The 23,249-nt window shown below is 39.6% G+C and overlaps 2 non-coding genes and 1 pseudogene across 2 annotated transcripts; all 3 read left to right on the forward strand.

Annotated features, from left to right (window-relative positions):
• Nucleotides 1-4,566: 4,566 nt before the first annotated feature.
• Nucleotides 4,567-4,730, forward strand: LOC128650507 (U1 spliceosomal RNA). The gene has a single exon (XR_008400804.1). It is a non-coding gene; the product is annotated as a U1 spliceosomal RNA (small nuclear RNA).
• Nucleotides 4,731-18,013: 13,283 nt separating this feature from the next.
• Nucleotides 18,014-18,151, forward strand: LOC128650564 (uncharacterized; annotated as a pseudogene).
• A 1,918-nt stretch (nucleotides 18,152-20,069) lies between these two features.
• Nucleotides 20,070-20,232, forward strand: LOC128650531 (U1 spliceosomal RNA). Its single transcript, XR_008400826.1, has one exon. It is a non-coding gene; the product is annotated as a U1 spliceosomal RNA (small nuclear RNA).
• The last annotated feature ends 3,017 nt before the right edge of the window (nucleotides 20,233-23,249 follow it).

Consider the following 23,249-nt stretch of genomic DNA (forward strand, 5'->3'; position numbering starts at 1 on the left):
ATTGCCGCCAACTACGTTATCCCTATGTACCCCTAATCTGCTGCCCCTAACACCGCCGACCCCTATATTATATTTATTAACCCCTAATCTGCCCCCCACAACGTCGCCGCCAGCTACCTACAATAATTAACCCCTAATCTGCAGATCGGAGCTCACCGCTACTATAATAAATGTATTAACCCCTAAAGCTAAGTCTAACCCTAACACTAACACCCCCCTAAGTTAAATATAATTCGAAATAAATTAACTCTTATTAAATAAATTATTCTTATTTAAATCTAAATACTTACCTGTAAAATAAACCCTAATATAGCTACAATATAAATTATAATTATATTGTAGCTATTTTAGGATTAATATTTATTTTACAGGCAACTTTGTATTTATTTTAACCAGGTACAATAGCTATTAAATAGTTAAGAACTATTAAGGTAGAAAAATAAGAACTATTTAATAGCTACCTAGTTAAAATAATTACAAAATTACCTGTAAAATAAATCCTAACCTAAGTTACAATTAAACCTAACACTACACTATCAATAAATAAATTAAATACCTACAATTATCTACAATTAAACCTAACACTACACTATCAATAAATAAATTAAATACAATTCCTACAAATAAATACAATTAAATAAACTAACTAAGTTACAAAAAATAAAAAAATATTTGCAAACATTAGAAAAAAATTACAACAATTTTAAACTAATTACACCTACTCTAAGCCCCCTAATAAAATAACAAAGACCCCCAAAATAAAAAAATGCCCTACCCTATTCTAAATTACAAAAGTTCAAAGCTCTTTTATATTACCAGCCCTTAAAAGGGCCCTTTACGGGGCATGCCCCAAAGAATTCAGCTCTTTTGCCTGTAAAAAAAAACATACAATACCCCCCCCCAACATTACAACCCACCACCCACATACCTCTAATCTAACCCAAACCCCCCTTAAATAAACCTAACACTAAGCCCCTGAAGATCTTCCTACCTTGTCTTCACCATGCCAGGTATCACCGATCGTTCCAGGCTCCGAAATCTTCATCCAAGCCCAAGCGGGGGCTAGACATCCATCATCCGGCTGAAGTCTTCTATCAAGCGACGGCTGAAGAAGTCCAAAAGAGGCTCCAAAGTCTTCATCCTATCCGGGATTCAATCAGCCAATCAGATTGAGCTTGCATTCTATTGGCTGTTCCGATCAGCCAATAGAATGCGAGCTCAATCTGATTGGCTGATCGGATCAGCCAATCGGATTGAACTTGATTCTGATTGGCTGATTCCATCAGCCAATCAGAATTTTCCTACCTTAATTCCGATTGGCTGATAGAATCCTATCAGTCAATCGGAATTCGAGGGACGCCATCTTGGATGACGTCCCTTAAAGGAACCGTCATTCGTCGGGAAGTCGTCGGAAGAAGAAGATGGGTCCGCGGTGGAGGTCTTCAAGATGGAGCCGGTCGTCATCGGATGAAGATAGAAGATGCCGCTTGGAAGAAGATGGTTGCCGGTCCGGATCTACTCTTCTTCCCGGATAGGATGAAGACTTTGGAGCCTCTTCTGGACTTCTTCAGCCGTCGCTTGATAGAAGACTTCAGCCGGATGATGGATGTCTAGCCCTCGCTTGGGCTTGGATGAAGATTTCGGAGCCTGGAACGATCGGTGATACCTGGCATGGTGAAGACAAGGTAGGAAGATCTTCAGGGGCTTAGTGTTAGGTTTATTTAAGGGGGGTTTGGGTTAGATTAGGGGTATGTGGGTGGTGGGTTGTAATGTTGGGGGGGGGGTATTGTATGTTTTTTTTTACAGGCAAAAGAGCTGAATTCTTTGGGGCATGCCCCGCAAAGGGCCCTTTTAAGGGCTGGTAAGGTAAAAGAGCTTTGAACTTTTATAATTTAGAATAGGGTAGGGCATTATTTTATTTTGGGGGTCTTTGTTATTTTATTAGGGGGCTTAGAGTAGGTGTAATTAGTTTAAAATTGTTGTAATTTTGTTCTAATGTTTGTAAATATTTTTTTATTTTTTGTAACTTAGTTTATTTAATTGTATTTATTTGTAGGAATTGTATTTAATTTATTTATTGATAGTGTAGTGTTAGGTTTAATTGTAGGTAGTTTATTTAATTTATTGATAGTGTAGTGTTAGGTTTAATTGTAACTTAGGTTAGGATTTATTTTACAGGTAATTTTGTAATTATTTTAACTAGGTAGCTATTAAATAGTTCTTAACTATTTAATAGCTATTGTACCTGGTTAAAATAATTACAAAGTTGCCTGTAAAATAAATATTAATCCTAAAATAGCTAAGATATAATTATAATTTATATTGTAGTTATATTAGGATTTATTTTACATTGTAGTTATATTAGGATTTATTTTACAGGTAAGTATTTAGATTTAAATAGGAATAATTTATTTAATAAGACTTAATTTATTTCGTTAGATAAAAATTATATTTAACTTAGGGGGGTGTTAGTGTTAGGGTTAGACTTAGCTTTAGGGGATAATCCATTTATTAGAGTATCAGTGAGCTCCGGTCAGCAGATTAGGGGTTAATACTTGAAGTTAGCTGTCGGCAATGTTAGGGAGGGCAGATTAGGGGTTAATACTATTTATTATAGGGTTATTGAGGCGGGAGTCAGGCGGATTAGGGGTTAATACATTTATTATACTAGCGGTGAGCTCCAGTCGGCAGATTAGGGGTTAATTATTGTAGGTAGCTGGCGGCGACGTTGTGGGGGGCAGATTAGGGGTTAATAAATATAATATAGGGGTCGGCGGTGTTAGGGGCAGCAGATTAGGGGTACATAGGGATAACGTAGTTGGCGGCAGTGTACGGAGCGGAAGATTAGGGGTTAAAAAATTTAAATATAGTGGCGGCGATGTGGGGGGACCTCGGTTTAGGGGTACATAGGTAGTTTATGGGTGTTAGTGTACTTTAGAGCACAGTAGTTAAGAGCTTTATAAACCGGCGTCAGCCCAGAAAGCTCTTAACTACTGACTTTTTTCTGCGGCTGGAGTTTTGTCGTTAGATTTCTAACGCTCACTTCAGCCACGACTCTAAATACCAGCGTTAGAAAGATCCCATTGAAAAGATAGGATACGCAATTGACGTAAGGGGATCTGCGGTATGGAAAAGTCGCGGCTGGAAAGTGAGCGTTAGACCCTTTAATGACTGGCTCCAAATACCAGAGGGCGGTAAAAACCAGAGCCTCTAACGCTGGTTTTCACGGCTACCGCCCAACTCTAAATCTAGCCGTATGTATCTGTATATTCCCGTGCCCCACTACATACACATATGCTCTTATAATTACATGGTGTCTGTATGACATATATTTGTGTGTATATATGGTTTTTCTCTGTCTTTTGTGTTTTTCATCCCTGTTCCTGCACATATCTCCATTTCTTTCCCTGGCCGTATCTTTATGCCTGTCCTTATGTCTCTTAGCCCCACCCCTATACGTGTTTTTATGTTTCCTGTGTATATCTATTTCTGTCTCTGTTTAATCTTATCCACCATTTCTGACCTTGTCTCAGCCATAATGTATTTTTGTGTCTTTGTTTGTCCCCTTGTATTTCTTAGTTGTTTCCCAGTTGGGAATAATAAAAATCCCTTGTAAACTTCCACCTAGGGCTAGATTTTTCTCCACTTTGTATGTATGTATATATATGTGTGTGTGTGTAAATGTGTGTGTGTGTGTGTGTGTGTGTGTATATATATATATATATATATATATATATGCATATGTGTGTGTATATAGATATGTATATGTGTGTGTGTATATATATATATATATATATATATATATATATACACACATACGGCTCATACATTTTTAACATATTTGTCGAGCACTGCAAATTTTTGGCTATTAATGACTTTTTAATATTGTGCAACTTGCATTAGAAGGTAACTTCATTGCATACCCAACTTATCAGGCTCATTTTATTGTATCATACTTGGGTATAGTTCACTTTACCTGGAATAATTATTATGGCACATTTTTCTTGTGATAATTCACTGTGGTGCTATATCTAGTATGTCTGTGACACATTCTCACAGTGCTATACACTACCTGGCACTTCCTCATTACACATTTATATCAAGCATTTGTGCTTTTTGTAATAAAATCCTAATCAGAAGGTTTGTGTCTTTGCAAATTAATATATTATTATTTAGTTTTCTACTTTGTTTTGTTGTTGTCTTGCCCATGGCCCAGCAAATGCCAAGGGTGGCTCTGGTCTCTTAGGCTCAGCTGCTTTCACATGAAAAAAGACGGGTGTAAATGCTTGAGAAGAAACAGCAGGCGGATCGGCTGCCTTTGTGATATCATCACATGCAAATACGTTTGCAGCAAAGTATTCTGGGATTTTTTCTTTTCTTATGGGCATTGATTAACGAAAGGATTTTATGTCATAATAAAAGATTCTGAGGGCTTGCCTGACACTTAACCATGGAGGCTTTTGAATGTATTTATCTCTCGGTCAGCTGTGCGTGGAAGAATAGAAGCTCCCTTATGTTTAGCAAGTAGCGCTGGAGAAGCAGTCTGCTCGATTGTCACTGCAACTCATACTTACCTGGCAGGGGAGATACCATGATCATGAAGGTGGTTCTCCCAGGGCGAGGCTCATCCATTGCACTTCGGTTGGGTTGACCCTTGCGATTTCCCCAAATGTGGGAGACTCGACTGCATAATTTGTGGTAGTGGGGGACTGCGTTCGCGCTTTCCCCTGATTATTCTTTGTTAATGATAGTTTTCTTAACCTATTGCTGTAAACAACATTGTTTCATTCTCTGCATCCCTCCTGGCCACGTGCTTTCAAGTGTTGTATATGTCCAAATTATTGGACTGAGGATTGCTCTTTCATCCTGTTGAGATGCCTGGGATGCAGAAAATAAATTATTCGGAAAGTACATATATAGTTAAACTTGCTAACTATATGTTTAGCAAATTTTAGCTTTTTATTCCTGCTTCTGTGAGTATTATCCGCAGTGCTGGCACTCCCCCATGAAAGGGCTGAGCTGTGCTTTAGTCTAGCACGCCCAACCTCCAATCATATGCTAAATGCAAATTCCTATGTCAAATGAGCATTAGAAATTTGCCTGCACAACAAATCCTCTCTAATCCTTGCTAAACAGTAAAAATACATAATTTTTAAAAATTCCTATCTGTAATAAAAGTCAGAGCTTTGACTGCAGACATTGGCTCTGTAAGATTGATGAGACTGGGACAGGCTGAAGAAAGGCAAGACAAGCAGAGAGATCACTTCAGCTAAACTTCTCACAGCGTGTATTGAGCATATCAGGAGGACTACGTACTTGTGCCAACACAGACATCATTTGACCTGAAATTCTTACCTCTGTATTTCTGCAGTGAGAATCTGTTTTGTTGTAAGTACGTAGTCCTCCTGATATGCTCACTACACGCTGTGAGAAGTTTAGCTGAAGTGATCTCTCTGCTTGTCTTGCCGTTCTACTGCCGTTTTCAGTCTCATAAATCTTACAGAGCCGATGTCTGCAGTCAAAGCTCTGACTTTTATTACACATAGGAATTTTTAGCAGGCAATGCAGGGCAGCCACGGCATCTGAGCAAGTAAACAGCTATACAATGTCAGGCACAGCTTATCAGGCAGCTTGTTGCAAAAGCTTTAGGAGAGGACAGCACATGCGCAATGCACTAAGGGGGAGTAACAGCAAACTGGCCGTGCGGCCAGAACATTTTCTAAGGGGTTTAGGCAAAGTGCATTGTATACAGACATTTCAAAAAAATGTTTCTAAATACAGAGCATGATTAAAACAGAATGTTCAGCACCACTATACGAAATTATTCCTGCTATTGTGTTTAAAAATTGAACACTTTTTGGGTAAACTGTCCCTTTAAATGCCATCTGTGCCACCGGAGTGCTGAAGCTGATGTTGTGCAGCTATAATGGCAGTGATACTCTGTGAGATGTCTGTTCGGCTCCGTTCTTTTGCATACAATGAGACAGGTGATAATGCTTGTGAACTGACAGCAGACAGTACAGTGTTTACAAAAGACAAGGGGGAAAAAACAGACCCCAGCAGCCAAACCAAAGAGGCTAATGATGATAACTTTGAAAGTGAATCAGCCTGCCTGTCATGGGGAGACGGTGAATTACCACAGGGATCCAGGCAAAAAAACAACACAGCTTGCATGGAGAAATAACAGTGAAGAAATGTTTGCAGAATTCTCCAGTGAAGGAGAAGCAGAGGAAATTCCCAGTGATGATGAAGAGAAGGAAATGGAGTTTGAATCAAAAACTTCCAAAAGAAAAGAGAGAGAGGAGGAGGAGGGGAATGAGACATGCACCAAATTAGGCCATTTGGTGACCGGGAGAAGGAAAAGTGCTGAGAGGAAAGAAAGCTAATCTAAGCAGCGTCAAAAGACCCACAAGATTTACACAATGTCCTTATCTATACAGACAGGTAATGAACACTTTTTGGGTAAACTGTCCCTTTAAATGCCATCTGTGCCACCGGAGTGCTGAAGCTGATGTTGTGCAGCTATAATGGCAGTCAGAGGCGTAACTAGAAGCCAGAGGGCCCAGGTGCAAGAATCTAAGAAGCCCCCCCCCCCCAATTTGATACATATGTTTTTTGTTTTTTTTTACATTTAACACAGAAAAAAAAAATGAATCAGATTACATGTCTGCAAAAGGAGGTACTCTGTGCCCACAGTCTGTGAGATGGTCTGACCCCCTATTACTGTATATAGTGAGACTGTTTAACCCACCAGTTCTGTATATAGTGAGTCAGTGACACAGTCTGTAATCTGTCGGTGAGATGGCTGGCCTGACCCTACCCGCCCCAGTACTTTACAAAGTGACCACAGTAGTCTGTGACATGGTCCAGCCCCCTATACTGTATATAGTGGTACTGTATAGACTGACACTGTTTAACCCCCACTCCGCCATGCTGTAGTAACAAGGTCTGTAATTTGCTGGTTCCACAAACATACACACACACACATACATAAATATACACACACAGTCACATACACACACACACACACACACACATAAACACCAATGGGTAAAACATAAACACTAACCCCTGTAGTCAGAGACACTAGTAAAGCATCATGTCACACTCACATATCAGTGCAAGCAGTGGCAGGTCAACGTTTTTTATTGTAAAAAAATGTTTTTATTTTTTTTTAAGCTGGGCCCCCACCCTTAGGGGACCAGTCGCAATTGCAACCTCTGCACCCCCTGTAGTTTTGCCCCTGATGGCAGTGATACTCTATGACATATCTGTTCGGCTCAGTTCTTTTGCATACAATGAGACAGGTGATAATGCTTGTGAACTGACAGCAGACAGTACAGTGTTTACAAAAGACAAGGGGGAAAAAACCAGACCCCAGCAGCCAAACCAAAGAGGCTAGTGATGAAAATGATTTAACTCCTGATAACTTTGAAAGTGAACCAGCCTGCCTGTCAGGGGGAGACAGTGAATTACCACAGGGATCCAGGCAAAAAACAACACAGCTTGCATGGAGAAATAACAGTGAAGAAATGTTTGCAGAATTCTCCAGTGAAGGCGAAGCAGAGGAAATTCCCAGTGATGATGAAGAGAAGGAAATGGAGTTTGAATCAAAAACTTCCAAAAGAAAAGAGAGAGGAGGAGGAGGGGAATGAGACATGCACCAAATTAGGCCATTTGGTGACCGGGAGAAGGAAAAGTGCTGGGAGGAAAAAAAAAGCTAATCTAAGCAGGGTCAAAAGACCCACAAGATTTACACAATGGGGCATATGTATCAAGCTCCGTATAGAGCTTGATGCCCCGTGTTTCAGGCGAGCCTACAGGCTCGCCAGAAACAGCAGTTATGAAGCAGCGGTCATGAAGACCACTGCTCCATAACCTGTCCGCCTGCTCTGAGCAGGCAGACACACATCGCCGGAAATCAACCCGATCGAGTACGATCGGGTTGATTGACACCCCCTGCTGGCGGCCGATTGGCCGCGAGTCTGCAGGGGGCGGCGTTGCACCAGCAGCTCTTATGAGCTGCTGGTGCAATGCTGAATACGGCCAGCGTATTGCTCGACGTATTCAGCGAGGTCTGGCAGAACTGATCCGCAGTGTCGGATCAGGTCTGCCAGCCCTTGATAAATAGGGGCCAATGTCCTTATCTATACAGACAGTTAATGTAAGAGGAATGAACCAGAAGGTGAAGTGCTGTGCTATAATGGAGGACTGTAAAAGCTCTGATTGTGATGTGATTTTCTTACAGGAATGCGGCATTACACACTCCCGAGATTACAAAAGCTACAGAAATCTTTGGAAACAAGGACCATCTTGCTGGTCAGGCTGCAATGAGAATAGAACAGCAGGTATTGGGATACTCTTTAAAAACGAGTTCTCTATTAAAGGCATAGATGAGATTATACCAGGGCGACTTATGGGAGTAACTGTAGAATACAGGGGAAGTAAAATCCACATGATAAATGTATATGCAGCCCCAGAAGTTCACTCCAGAACAGAGCTGTTAAAGACTTTGAGACTATATGTTGCAGGAAGAACCAATGTAATTGTGGCAGGAGATCTAAACTGCATATATGACCTAAAGGACAGACAAAGTGGTACACCGGACAATAAAACATTGGACAAAAGCTCTACTACTCTCATGAAACTAATGGAAGATCTGTCTTTAACAGATGCTTTTAGAAAGATGCACCCAGATGCAGAAGGGTACACTTGGAGCAATAATACAGGGAACAGAAAGTCACGGATTGACTATATACTAGTTTCAAAGGATAAATGTAGAGAAATCAGACTTGAAATTAGCATGGTTCACAGATCACAGGAAACTGCATGCTGTGATCAAAGTGCCACTGACAGTAAACAAAGGCAAAGGGACATGGAAAATAAATAACACTGTGTTACTCAACCCCCAAATACAGGAAAAATACAGAAAACAATATGAAAAATGGAAGACACTTCAGGATAACTTCAGCAGCAAAAGTGAGTGGTGGGAAGAAATAAAAAAAGAGAACGAAAACCTTTTTCATTCAGCAATGTAAATGGATAACAAGCAGTGCAAAAAAAGCCTGTGATAGATGGCTTCGCAAACTTCAAGGTTTATCTAACCTACAACAAGCTGGCTGGGATGTGGGCAAGGAAATTGAGGAATATAAATTAAAAGTGGCTGGAGAAGGAAAAGGCAAAAAGATAATTTTTCAAAGTAGGAGGAAGATGAGAAATGTACAAGGTTCTTTTTTGAGAGAGTTGGGAAAAAGAAAACACTGTTCACAAAAATGGAAAATTCAGATGGGATTCTGGTAGAGGACACAAGTGAAATGCTTGAGGTAACTAGACTGTACTATGAGAACTTATACAAGCCTCAAGACACATCAGACACACACATAGAGGACTTTTGTGCAGCGAGCCAAAATGAGTTAGATAAAGAACAACAACGGAATCTAGAAGAACCTATTTCTATTAAAGGGTCATAATACCCAAATGTTTAAACACTTGAAAGTGATGCAGCATAGCTGTAAAAAGCTGACTAGAAAATATCTCCTGAACATCTCTATGTAAAAAAGAAAGATATTTTACCTCAAAAGGTCCTCAGTAGCCACCTCCCATTGTAAAGGATTTCTAAGCAGTATTTTAGTGTGTCTGTCCTGGGACAGCTGAAAGGATGAGCCTCGTGAACTCTCATATTATTTCACCAATCAGGTAAAGGAAGCTTACTATGAAATCTCATGAGAGTTAAGTCAAATCTCATGAGATCACAGTAAGAGTTCATGACCTCAGCACTGCTGATGCTGATTGGCTGCTGTTCATTTCTTCATATTTGTTTTTTATTTTTACCTGCAGCTGGGAACAGCTGAGTATAACTTTTCACACAGAACTTACTCTGCTGAGCTGAGGAGATTGTGAGGTAAAATATCTTCCTTTTTTATATAGAGATGCTCAGGTGACATTTCCCTGTCAGCTTTTTACAGTTATACTGCATCAGTTTCAAGTGATTAGCATATGAGTATTATGTCCCTTTAAAGAAATGGAATTAGCTATTGGAAAGCTGCACTGTAATAAAAGCCCGGGTTCTGACGGACTATCAAAATAATTCTATTCTGTCGTTTGGGAACTACTAAAAGAAGATTTAAAAGATATATCAGGAAGCGCTGGAAAGAGGATTGTTAACAAAAACAATGTATGAGGGCTAGATTGTACTAATCTACAAAAACAAGGGTTGTAAACACCAGTTAAAAAATTGGAGGCCAATAACTTTTCTGAACACGGACTATTAAATCCTGACAAAAGTAATTTCTCTTGTTAAGTGTATCCAGTCCACGGATCATCCATTACTTATGGAATCTATTCTCCTTCCCAACAGGAAGTTGCAAGAGTCCACCCACAGCAAAGCTGCTATATAGCTCCTCCCCTAACTGCCATATTCAGTCATTCTCTTGCAAGCCTCAACATAGATAGGAGGTCGTGAGAGTCTGTGGTGCTTTATACTTAGTTTATTCTTCAATCAAAAGTTTGTTATTTTTAAATGGCACCGGAGTGTGCTGTTTATCTCAGGCAGTATTTGGAAGAAGAATCTGCCTGCGTTTTTCTATGATCTTAGCAGACGTAACTAAGATCCATTTGCTGTTCTCACACATTCTGAGGAGTGAGGTACTTCAGAGGGGGAATGGCGTGCAGGTTTTCCTGCAGATAAGGTATGTGCAGTAAAATATTTTTCTAGGAATGGAATTGACTAAGAAAATACTGCTGATACCGAAGTAATGTAAGTAAAGCCTTAAATGCAGCGATAGCGACTGGTATCAGGCTTATTAATAGAGATACATACTCTTATAAAAATGTGTTTTAAAACGTTTGCTGGCATGTTTAATCGTTTTTTAACGTACATTGGTGATAACACTGTAATGTTGGTATAGCCTTAAATGCAGTAAAAGCAACTGGTATCAGGCTTATTAATAGAGATACATACTCTTGTAAAAGTGTGTTTTAAAACGTTTGCTGGCATGTTTAACCGTTTTTTAACATATGTTTGGTGATAAAACTTATTGGGGCCTAAGTTTTTCCACATGGCTGGCTTAAATTTTGCATAGAAACAGTTAACTGAAGCTTCCCACTGTTGTAATATGAGTGGGAGGGGCCTAATTTAGCGCTTTTTTGCGCAGTTAAAATTACAAAATGAATCATCCAGATTCCCTCAGCAGTCCCATGAATACTACAGGACATTTCTAAAGGGCTAAAAAGACTTCCAAAATCGTTTATAGGGAAGGTAATCCACAGCTCTGCTGTGGCAGTTTTGTTGTGTCTGTTTTTAAAAACGTCTATGTCGTTTTTTTTATCTGTTTTTTGCATTAAGGGGTTAATCATCCATTTGCAAGTGGGTGCAATGCTCTGTTACCTTATTACATGTACTGTAAAAATTTCGTTTGTTTTACTGCCTTTTTTCACTGTTTTTCAAATTTTGACAAAATTTGTTTCTCTTAAAGGCACAGTAACGTTTTATATATTTGCTTGTTAACTTGATTTTAAGTCTTTTCCAAGCTTACTAGTCTCATTATTAGTCTGTTCTAACATGTCTGACATAGAGGAAGCTCTGTGTTCATTATGTTTTAAAACCATGGTGGAACCCCATCTTAGAATCTGTACCAGATGTACTGATTTCATGTTAAACAATAAAGATCATTTGTTGTCTTTAAAAACATTATCACCAGAGGATTCTGTCGTGGGGGTAGTTATGCCGACTAACTCTCCCCACGTGTCAGATCTTTTGACTCCCGCTTTAGGGACTCACGCTCAAATGGCGCCAAGTACATCAAGGGCTCCCATAGCGTCTATTTTACCAGGGGATTCTGTCGAGGGGAAAGTTATGCCGACTAACTCTCCCCACGTGTCAGACCCTTCGACTCCCGCTTCAGGGACTCACGCTCAAATGGCGCCAAGTACATCAAGGGCGCCCATAGCGTTTATTTTACAAGACATGGCAAAGGTGGTGAATAATACTCTGGCAGCAGTATTAGTCAGACTACCTGAAATTAAAGGAAAGCAGATAGCTCTGGGGGTAGATACAGAGCATACAGACGCTTTAAGAACCATGTATGATACTACCTCACAAATATGCTTAGTCTGTGGGTGATTTTTTTGACTCAGGGAAGATGATTTAACCTGATTCTGATATTTCTACATTTAAAATTTATGCTTGAGAACCTCCACTTGTTGCTCAGGGAGGCTTTGGCTGCTCTGAATGAATGTGTACAATCGCAGGGCCAGAGAAATTGTGTAGACTGGATAAATAATATGCAGTGCCGGTGTGTACTGATGTTTTTCAATACCTAAAGAGGTTTACTAAAAATTTTTTAATAAGGAATGGGATAGACCAGGTGTGCCGTTCTCTTCCCCTCCTATTTTTTAGAAGAATGTTTTCTAATAGTTACCGCCACACAGGACTTCTGGCAGACAGTTCCTAAGGTGGAGAGAAGAGTTTCTACTCTAGCTAAGCGTACCACTACCTTTGGCGAGGACAGTTGTGCTTTTAGATCCAATGGATAAAAAATGTTTATTCAACAGGGTTTTATCCTGCAGCCCCTTGCATACATTGCTTCTGTCACTGCTGCTGCGGCGTTCTGGGTTGAGTCTCTTGATGAGGCTTTACAGTTAGCGACTCCATTGGATGAATATATTTGACAAGCTTATGCTAGCCAATTCCTTTGTTTTCTGATGCCTTTGTTCATTTGACTAGACTAACGGCTAAGAATTCTGTTTTTTACTATACTGGCGCGCAGAGCGCTATGGCTTATATCATGGTCAGCTGTCGTGACTTTAATAAATAAGCTACTTAACTTCCCTTCAAGGGGCAGACCCTATTCGGGCCTGGTTTGAAGGAGATTATTGCTTATATCACTGGAGGAAAAGGTCATGCCCTTCCTCCGGATAGGTCCAAATCAAGGGCCAAAAAAGGGTCTAATTTTCGTGCCTTTTAAAACTTCAGGGCAGGTGTGGCATCCACTTCCTCTAAGGCAAAACAAGAGGGAATTTTTGCTCAGTCCAAGGCGGTCTGGAGACAATCGGACCTGGAACAAAGATAAGCAGGCCAAGGAGCCTGCTGCTGCCTCTAAGGCAGCATGTAGGAACGCCCCCCAAAAAAAGGGGAGATTTCGCCTTTCACAATTATCTGCAAACCAGATAAAGAAGGAGGCATTCTTACATTGTGTACGAGATCCATCCAGTTCCAAGAGAGGAACAGGGACAGAGTTTTTACTCAAATCTTTTTGTGGTTCCCAAGGAGAGGGAACCTTCAGACCTATTTTGGATCTAAAGATCTTAAACAAATTCCTCAGAATTCCGTCATTTAAGATGGAAACTATTCGTACCATCTTAACTATGATCCAGGAGAGTCAATAGAGGACTACAATGGATTTGAAGGATGCTTATCCTCATATTGTGATGCATAAAGATCACCATCGTTTTTCAGGTTTGCCTTTCTAGACAGGCATTACCAGTTTGTAGCTCTTTCCTTTGGGATATCTACAGCCCCAAGAATCTTTATGGAGGTTCTGGGGTCGCTTTGGCGGTCCTTAGGCCGCGGGGTATAGAAGTGGCCCCTTATTTAGACGACATCCTGATACAGGCGTCAAACATCCAAATTGCCAAGTCTCATACGGACGTAGTACTGGCATTTCTGAGATCACATGGGTGGAAAGTGAACAAGGAAAGAGTTCTCTATCCCCAATCTCAAGGGTTTCCCTCCTAGGGACTCTGATAGATTCTGTAGAAATGAAAATTTACCTGACGGAGTCCAGGTTGTCAAAGTTTCTAAATTTCTGCCGTGTTTTTCATCCCATCCGCGCCCTTCGGTGGCTCAGTACATGAATGAAATCGGCTTAATGGTAGCGGCAAGGGACATAGTACCGTTTGCACGTCTACTTTTCAGACCGCTGCAACTATGCATGCTCAGTCAGAGGACCGGGGATTACACAGATTTGTCCCCCTGTTAAACCTGGACCAAGAGACCAGAGATTCTCTTCTCTGGTGACTATGTCGGGTCCATCTGTCCAAGGGTATGACCTTCCGCAGGTCAGATGGGACAATTGTTACAATAGATGCCAGCCTTTTAGGTTGGGATGCAGTCTGGTACTCCCTGAAGGCTCAGGGATAGTGGACTTAGGAGGAGACCCTCCTTCTAATAAATATTCTGGAACTGGGAGTGATATTCCATGCTCTTCAGACTTGGCCTCAGTTAGCAACTCTGAGGTACATCATACTCAGTCGGACAATATACACGACTGTGGCTTACATCAGCCATCAAGGGGGACAGAGGTTCCCTAGCGATGTTAGAAGTCTTACAATAATTCACTGGACAGAGACTCACTCTTGTCTATCAGCTATCCATATCCCAGGTGTTGAGAACTGGGAGGTGGATTTTCTAAGTCGTCAGACTTTTCTTCCGGGGGAGTGGGATTTCCTCCGGAGGTCAAGACCAAGCAGGAGAGGGCTTTGGTGTTTTTGACAGCGCCTGCGTAGCCACGCAGGACCTGGTATGCAGATCTGGTGGACATGTCATCCTTTCCATCACGGTCTCTGCTTCTGAGACAGGTCCCTCTACCTCAGGGTCCTTTCAACCATCTACATAGAATCAATCTGAGATGGACTGCCTGGAGACTGAACGCTTGATGTTATCAAAGCATGGCTTCTCCGAGTCAGTCATTGATACCTTAATACAGACATGAAAGCCTGTCTCTAGGAAAATTGAACGTAGATATGGTGTAAATATCTGATTGTTATGAATCCAAGGGTTACTCATGGAGTAAAGTCTGGATTTCCAGGATATTATCTTTTCTCCAAGATGTTTTTGAGAAAAGGGTTGTCAACTAATTCCTTAAAAGGGACAGATTTTTACTCTGTCTATTTTTTTGCACAAGCGTCTGGCAGGTATTCTAGACGTTCAGGCATTTGGTCAGGCTTTGGTTAGATCCAAGCCTGTGTTTAAAACTGTTGCTCCGCCATGGAGCTTAAACCTGGTTCTTAAGGTTCTTCAAGAAGTTCCGTTTGAACCTTTTTTGTTCCATAGATATTAATCTTTATCTTGGAAAGTTCCTTTTGGGTAGCTATTTCCTCGACTCGTAGAGTCTCCAAGTTATCTGTGTTACAATGTGATTCTCCTTATCTGGTCCTTCGTACGGATAAGGTAGTCCTGCGTACCAACCTGGGGTTTTTCCTAAGGTGGTATCTAACAAGAACATCACTCAAGAGATAGTTGTTCCATGCTTGTATCCTAATCCTTCCTCAAAGAAGGAACGTCTATTACACAATATTGGACGTGGTTTGTGCTTTAAAGTTTTACTTCCAAGCTACTACAGTTTTCATCAAACGTTCACCTTGTTTGTTGTCTATTCTGGACAGAGGAGAGGTCAAAAGACTTCAGCAGCCTCTCTGTCTTTTTGGTTAAAAAGCATAATTCATTTAGCTTATGAGACTGCTGGACAGCAGCCTCCTGAAGGGATTACTGCTCATTCTACTAGAGCTGTGGTTTTCACTTGGGCCTTTTTTAAATGTGGCTTCTGTTGAACAGATTTACAAGACGGAGTCTTGGTCTGCGCTTCATACTTTTTCAAATTTAACAAATTTGATACCTTGCTTCTTCGGAGGCTATTTTTGGGAGAAAGGGTTTTTTACAGGCAGTTGTAACTTCCGTTTAAGTACCTGCTTTGTCCCTCCCATCATCCGTGTACTTTAGCTTTGGTATTGGTATTCCATAAGTAATGGATGATCCGTGGACTGGATACACTTAACAAGAGAAAACATAATTTATGCTTACCTGATAAATTTATTTCTCTTGTAGTGTATCCAGTCCACGGCCCGCCCTGTCACTTTAAGGCAGGTAATTTTTTCATTTGAACTACAGTCACCTCACCCTATGGTTTTTTCCTTTCTCTGCATGTTTTCGGTCGAATGACTGAATATGGCAGTTAGGGGAGGAGCTATATAGCAGCTTTGCTGTGGGTGGACTCTTGCAACTTCCTGTTGGGAAGGAGAATATATTCCATAAGTAATGGATGATCCGTGGACTGGATACACTACAAGAGAAATAAATTTATCAGGTAAGCATAAATTATGTTTTTTTATACCGCATCCAGCAGGTAATCAAAACAGTCACACACCCAGATCAGACATGCGGAATACCGGGCAGATCCACTTCAGAGAAACCTTGTCTTAATCAGGGACATATTAGAATATTGCAAGGAGGGATGTGTCCCCCTAGCACTAATGAGCTTAGACCAAGAGAAAGCTTTTGACAGACTAAGTCACGACTATCTTTTCAAAGTTCTGGAAAAAATTAACTTTGGCCCAAACATCCGGAGATGGATTCAGACTCTCTACAGGGATTTTTTCAGCAGAGTTTTAATGAATAGTTTTCTAACAGACAGGATTGCAGTGAATAGTGGAGTGAGACAGGGATGCCCCCTGTCCCCCCTCCTTTTTGTCCTAGCAATGGAACCTCTTGCAGCAACCATAAGGAAAGAACCAAGAATCAATGGAATAACTGCACCTGGAAGTAACAAACAACAAAAATAAGTCTGTACATGGATGATATTACACTGTACTTTGCAAATAATAGTTCTATTACAAAAGTGTTTTGGTATGCAAATCAATTTTCTAAAGCAGCAGCTGCTAAAATCAATGTGGAGAAAAGCGAATTTATTTATTTGAACTGGAGGGAACCAAAAACAGGTTTTGGACTGACAATATAAAAATTATAAAAATTATTATAAAAATTATAGGAGTTAAATTTGGAAAGGACATGGGTAGTGTTAACTAGATGGAAAGGACAGAGAGGGCATGCCAAAAAATAGAAAAATGGAAAATTCGAAAGCTAACAATGGCCGGAAAGATCTTAATAGTTAAATGTGAAGTAATGGGAGTTTTAATGTATTTGGCAAGAATATTCCCAATTGTTAGAGCAGCCTAATTAAAATCAAAAGAGAGATTTTCTGTTTCATTTGGGGCGCAAGGATGGAATATGTCAAAAGGTCTACAATGGCCCTACCGTGTAATAGAGGGGGGGGGGGGGGGGGGGGAAGCCCCAGATATAGAAATGAAATTTGCAGCCATTTTTGTGGACTACACCATAAAAGTGTACATGAAACCTAGGGAAGAGAGCAACAAAGCATCCTTTTTTGTTGCTTTCTGGGTTTGGTTTTTCATATGTAGAAGATGGCACAAAAAGATACATAATACTCTGCCCCACGCAGAAACACCGCCATGGTAGTACTCTAAGTTTGAAGCATTTGTCAAAAAATACCGAATAAATACTATTCCTTTAGAAAATATCAATAGGAAAAAAATAGAGCACAGCATACAGAGTAATGATATGATTAAAATAACAGGTCTCTCAGAAACAGAAATCAAAGAATCCTGGAGGATGATTCAGCACCCTAAACTAACAAACAAACATAAAGATTTAATATGGAAAGCAGCGCATGATGTGCTACCACTGAGAGCAAAACTGATACAAAGATACATAGGAAACAGCTCTAAATGTGTTCGGGAACAGTGTCAGAGAGCAGAAACCTCCTTACATACACTGTGGGAATGTTCTTACGCACAGAGAGTATGGAAAAAAAGCCTCCCGTGGCTAAAGACATTTGGTCTGGACACTATTAATGTTAAAAATGTAATACATGGGATTAAGAGACAAGAATTAGATGCTGCTAAATGGACAATATGCTGGCAGGCAATCACATGTGTTAAGGATGCACTGTTACAGGCCAGGAATAGGCTTCATATGGACAATATATATCTACTCAGTAAAGAGACCCTAAGTAAGGCAAAAGGTATCTACAAAGTACTCTACAACCATCATAATAGATAAATAGCAAAGTTTCTTGTTTTCTCTCTTCATGCCTGTTTAAATTTATACAACTTCTGAAATTTGTAAAATGATATAGTGTGAGATGGTTTTTTGTTTGATGGGTTTTTTTTGTTGTTGCTTTTATACGTTTCATAAATAAATGTATTTTATTAAAAAAAAAAAAAAAAAAGGTGGTTCTCCCAGGGCGAGGCTCATCCATTGCACTCCGGATGTGCTGACCCCTGCAATTTCCCCAAATGCAGGAAACTCGACTGCATTATTTGTGGTAGTGGGGGACTGCGTTCGCGCTTTCCCCTGATTTTTCATTGTAAAAGATAGTTTACTTAGCTGTTTCCTATATTAATCCCTTAACATCCATGATATACTATTCTATTTTGCATGGACATACACAGGACAACATTGAAATTTTGTCATCAACCATACATAATCACATTGTCTATTAGCACACAAGGAAGAGTTTATCCGGTGTTAGAGTAGCGGAGCTTTACATTTAAACTTAAAGTGACAGTCTACAATAGAGTTTTTATTGTTTTAAAAGATAGATAATCCCTTTATTACCAATTCCCCAGTTTTGCATAACCAGCACAGTTCTATTACTATACTTTTTACTTCTGTGATTACCTTGTATCTAAGCCTCTTATGACAGCCCCCTGATCACATGGCTTTTTATTTATTATCTATTGACTTGCAATTAGTGCTGTGTTGTGCTAAATCTTAAATAGCTCCTCGGGCGTGAACACATTCTTATCTATATAGCCCACATGAACTAGCAGTCTCCTGTTGTTAAAAGCAAATACAAAAGCATGTGATTAAGAGGCTGTCAATAGAGCCCTTGAAACTGGCAGAAATTCAGAGGTTTAAAGGTTATAAAGTATATTAATCTAGATATATGAAATGTTTACCACTGTGCTTTATATAACTTAATTAACTATTCCCTTATCTGGCCCAATCTTATCTCTGTGGGATTGATATATAAGTCCTAAAAGGATACATTTGTTGATAGTTGCCATAGGATTTGACACTGTTAAAGATGTTTTTGTCCGGTGTTGATTGTAGACAAAATGACCCCCAAATCAATAATAATATTGAAGGTAGACCGAATATATAGACAACTATAGGAGTATTGCCTAATTGTAATAATCATATGAGACATTGTATTAACGATTCTTTGTGTATTTCTCTTTTTTTAATAATAATAAAGGGAAAAAAATAAAGTATATTAATCTAACAGTGTTGGTTGTGCACAGCTGGGGAATGGGTAGCAAAGGCATTATCTATCTTTTTAAACAATAACAATTTTAGCATAGACTGTCCCTTTAACTATAAATAAATAAAGGAGACAAACTGCACATTTCTCTGTCATACCGTTCTAAACACCTTTCCAAATGACTTCTGTTATCAAATTTGCTTCATTCTGGTGAGCCAATGACAAGAGTAATATATGTGCAGCCACCAGTCAGCAGCTAGCTGCCACCAGTGCATTGCTGCTCCTGAGCCTACCTAGGTATGCTTTTTAACAAAGTATATGAAGAGAACAAAGTAAATTAGATATCAAGTAAATTGGAAAGTTGTGTACAATTGCATGTTCTATCTGAATAGTTAGACATTGTTTTAGACTTTATTGTCCCTTTGATTGACAAAAAGTTCTGTGTTTGGAAATTAGGAAAACAAAAATAAAATAAATCCCCTCTGAGGAGCAAAGTATTAGACGTAGGACAATCTCTCAAGGTGTCTAAACTATTGGACTGAGAATCGTTCTTACACCTGGTTCAGTTGCTTGTGACATAGAAACTGTGTTACTTACAGAGGGCTTGATAACAAATGCTAAGTTACCTAAATGCCATCTGTGTCACCAGAGTGCTGAAGCTGATGTTGTGCAGCTGTAATGGCAGTGATACTCTGTGAGATGTCTGTTCGGCTCAGTTCTTTTACACCAATGAGACGGGTGATAATGCTTGTGAAGAAACAGCAGGCAGCCTTTGTGACATCATCACATGCAAATATGTTTGCTGCAGTGTATTCTGGGAGTACTGGTTCTTGTTTTTTTTTCTTTTTTCATAGTGAAAGATTCAAAGGGTTTGTTTGTGCCAATTTAGAGGAGGAAGCATTGGAATGTACTTATCCCTCTGGTCAACTATATGCGGAAGAAAAGGAGCTCCCTTATGTTTAGCAAGTAGCGCTGGAGCAGCGACCCGCTGGATTGTCACTACAACTCATACTTACCTGGCAGGGGAGATACCATGATCATGAAGGTGGTTCTCCCAGGGTGAGGCTCATCCATTGCACTCCGGGTGTGCTGACCCTTGCGATTTCCCCAAATGTGGGAACTTGACTGCATAATTTGTGGTAGTGGGGGACTGCGTTCGCGCTCTCCCCTGATTATTCTTTGTAAATGATAGATTTCTTACCCTGCTACTGTGTACAACACCATTTCATTCTTTGCAACTCTCTTGTCTTGACAGTGTGAATTCTCATCTCAGTCTGTAATTTGCACCTTAACAGTGACTGTGCATATTGTTTTGCCAGCTTTTTTCACAACTGATTTTTTAATGCACAGCCAATAGGTCACTAGCAGTGCAGCCTATTGTCTGATTAAAGGGACAGTATACACCAATTTTCATTTAACTGCATATAATAGACATTACTATAAAGAAGAATATGCACAGATACTGATTTAAAAATACAGCATAAAACCTTTTAAAAACTTACTTAGAAGCTCCCAGTTTAGCACTGTTGAAAAGATTAGCTAGAACACTGACTGAAAGAGGTTGTATACCAAAAAGAGAAGACACTTCCCCGTCCTCTGAATATAAAACGACTCTTTACACAAACAGGAGCAAGCTGGAGTAGGTATACATCAGTATTCTTCTAAAAATGTGGGCTTGGTTAGGAGTCTGAAAATCAGTGCAATTTAATTTAAAAATAAGCAAAACTATACATTTTTTATTTTAAAAAAAAACCTGTATAGGCTATATAAATGGATCATCTACAAAACTTTTTATGCATAGAAAAATCTAGTGTATAATGTGCCTTTAATGGGACAATACACATAACTTGTAATAACAATACATTTCTGTTGTGTTGCTATAGAAAGGCAAATCAGCCAAGTCTACACGTTTTTACAACTTGTTAACATCCTTTTTACTGCAATTAATTTTCAGTAGACAAACTCCTCCCACTGCTTGACTGATTTGGAGGAGCCAATCTGGGCTTTAGTCTGCAGTCAAGAAGGCTAGCCACACTCATAATGTTAGTATGAAATACAGTGTTTTCCTTTTATAATCAGTTAAAGCCAATTAGGGAAAGATATGTAGCTGGGTTCGTCTTAATTAATCAGCAGGGTTTATTTCAAGATCTGAGAATTTGAAAAATCTTCATTTCTCTTGTAAGGTGTATCCAGTCCACGGATTCATCCTTTACTTGTGGAATATTCTCCTTCCCAGCAGGAAGTGGCAAAGAGAGCACACAGCAGAGCTGTCCATATAGCTCCCCCTCTAGCTCCACCCCCCAATCATTCTCTTTGCCGGTTCTAAGCAATCGGAAGGGTAAAGTGAATGAGGTGTTAAAATTGTAGTTTTTATTATCTACAAGCAAAAGTTTGTTATTTTAAATGGTACCGGTGTGTACTATTTGCTCTCTAGCAGAAAGGAGATGAAGAGTTCTGCAGGGAGGAAGATGATTTTAGCATGTTGTAACTAAAATCCACTGCTGTTCCCACAAAGGACTGAGGAGTACAAGAAAACTTCAGTTGGGGGGAACGGTTTGCAGGTTAGGCTGCAATGAGGTATGTTCAGTCATTTATTTCTAGACAAGGCTGTGATAATGCTAGAAAAGACTTTTAATATCCCCATGAGGGAAGGGTAAGCTGTATTCAGAGACTAGATATTAAACTGTTATCTTTGAAAGTTTTGTTTTTGGTAGCTATCTCTTCTGCTCAAAGAGTTTCGGAGTTATCTGCTTTACAGTGTGATTCACCTTACCTGGTGTTCAATGCAGATAAGGTAGTTTTGCGTACCAAACCCGGTTTTCTTCCTAAGGTGGTATCTAATAAGAATATTAACCAGGAAATTGTTGTTCCTTCTCTGTGTCCTAATCCTTCGTCGAAGAAGGAACGTCTGTTACACAATCTTGATGTGGTTCGTGCTTTAAAGTTCTATTTACAAGCAACTAAGGATTTCAGACAAACAACTTCTTTGTTTGTTATCTATTCTGGTAAGAGGAGAGGTCAGAAGGCGACCACTACCTCTCTTTCCTTTTGGCTGAAAAGTATCATCCGTTTGGCCTATGAGACTGCTGGCCAGCAGCCTCCTGAAAGAATTACTGCTCATTCTACTAGAGCAGTGGCTTCCACATGGGCTTTTAAAAATGAGGCTTCTGTTGAACAGATTTGTAAGTCGGCGACTTGGTCTTCGCTTCATACTTTTTCCAAATTTTACAAATTCGATACTTTTGCTTCTTCAGAGGCTATTTTTGGGAGAAAGGTTCTACAAGCAGTGGTGCCTTCCGTTTAAGGTACCTGTCTTGTCCCTCCCTTCATCCGTGACCTAAAGCTCGATACATCTTACAAGAGAAAACAGAATTTATGCTTACCTGATAAATTTCTTTCTCTTGTGATGTATCGAGTCCACGGCCCGCCCTGTCTGTTTAAGACAGGTAGTATATTTTTATTTGAAAAACTTCAGTCACCACTGCACCCTATAGTTTCTCCTTTTTCTTCCTAGCCTTTGGTCGAATGACTGGGGGGGCGGAGCTAAGGGAGAAGCTATATAGACAGCTCTGCTGTGGGTGCTCTCTTTGCCACTTCCTGTTAGGAAGGAGAATATCCCACAAGTATGGATGAATCCGTGGACTCGATACATCACAAGAGAAAGAAATTTATCAGGTAAGCATAAATTCTGTTTTTTCTCTAAAAAAAATCCCTTATATATATCGGATGTTTACACTTTATAATAATATTAGGTGCCAGCAAAATATTTAGGAGCCATCTATCAATTGCAGGAGCCATGAAAGGGTGTTTTTTTATTTTATATAAAAAATATTTAGAATAATAAAAAAATGTAAAACTCTAATCATTCTACAACCGCTGAAACAAAAGGAAGCAATGTTAGTGTTAACAAAAATATACATCATTTGATCAGATATTTACTGTCAAATTGTATTTTCTGCTTTTATTTAAGATGTATTTTGTCACAACAAAATATATAGCAAAACATTATAGGATTTGATCATTAGAGTCTAATGGTCAAATCCTATAATGTTTTGCTATATATTGACTCCAATCATTGCAGTATAATTATGATTAATATTTGTTACAACATATGAGATAACTGCAATAAAACAAAGGCTGCTAAGTAAACATCTTCCTAGATATGTTCAATCGTTAAAAACCAAATCG

This window comes from Bombina bombina, chromosome 2 (assembly GCF_027579735.1).
Source record: "Bombina bombina isolate aBomBom1 chromosome 2, aBomBom1.pri, whole genome shotgun sequence".
In the NCBI taxonomy this organism is placed as follows: Eukaryota; Metazoa; Chordata; class Amphibia; order Anura; family Bombinatoridae; genus Bombina; species Bombina bombina.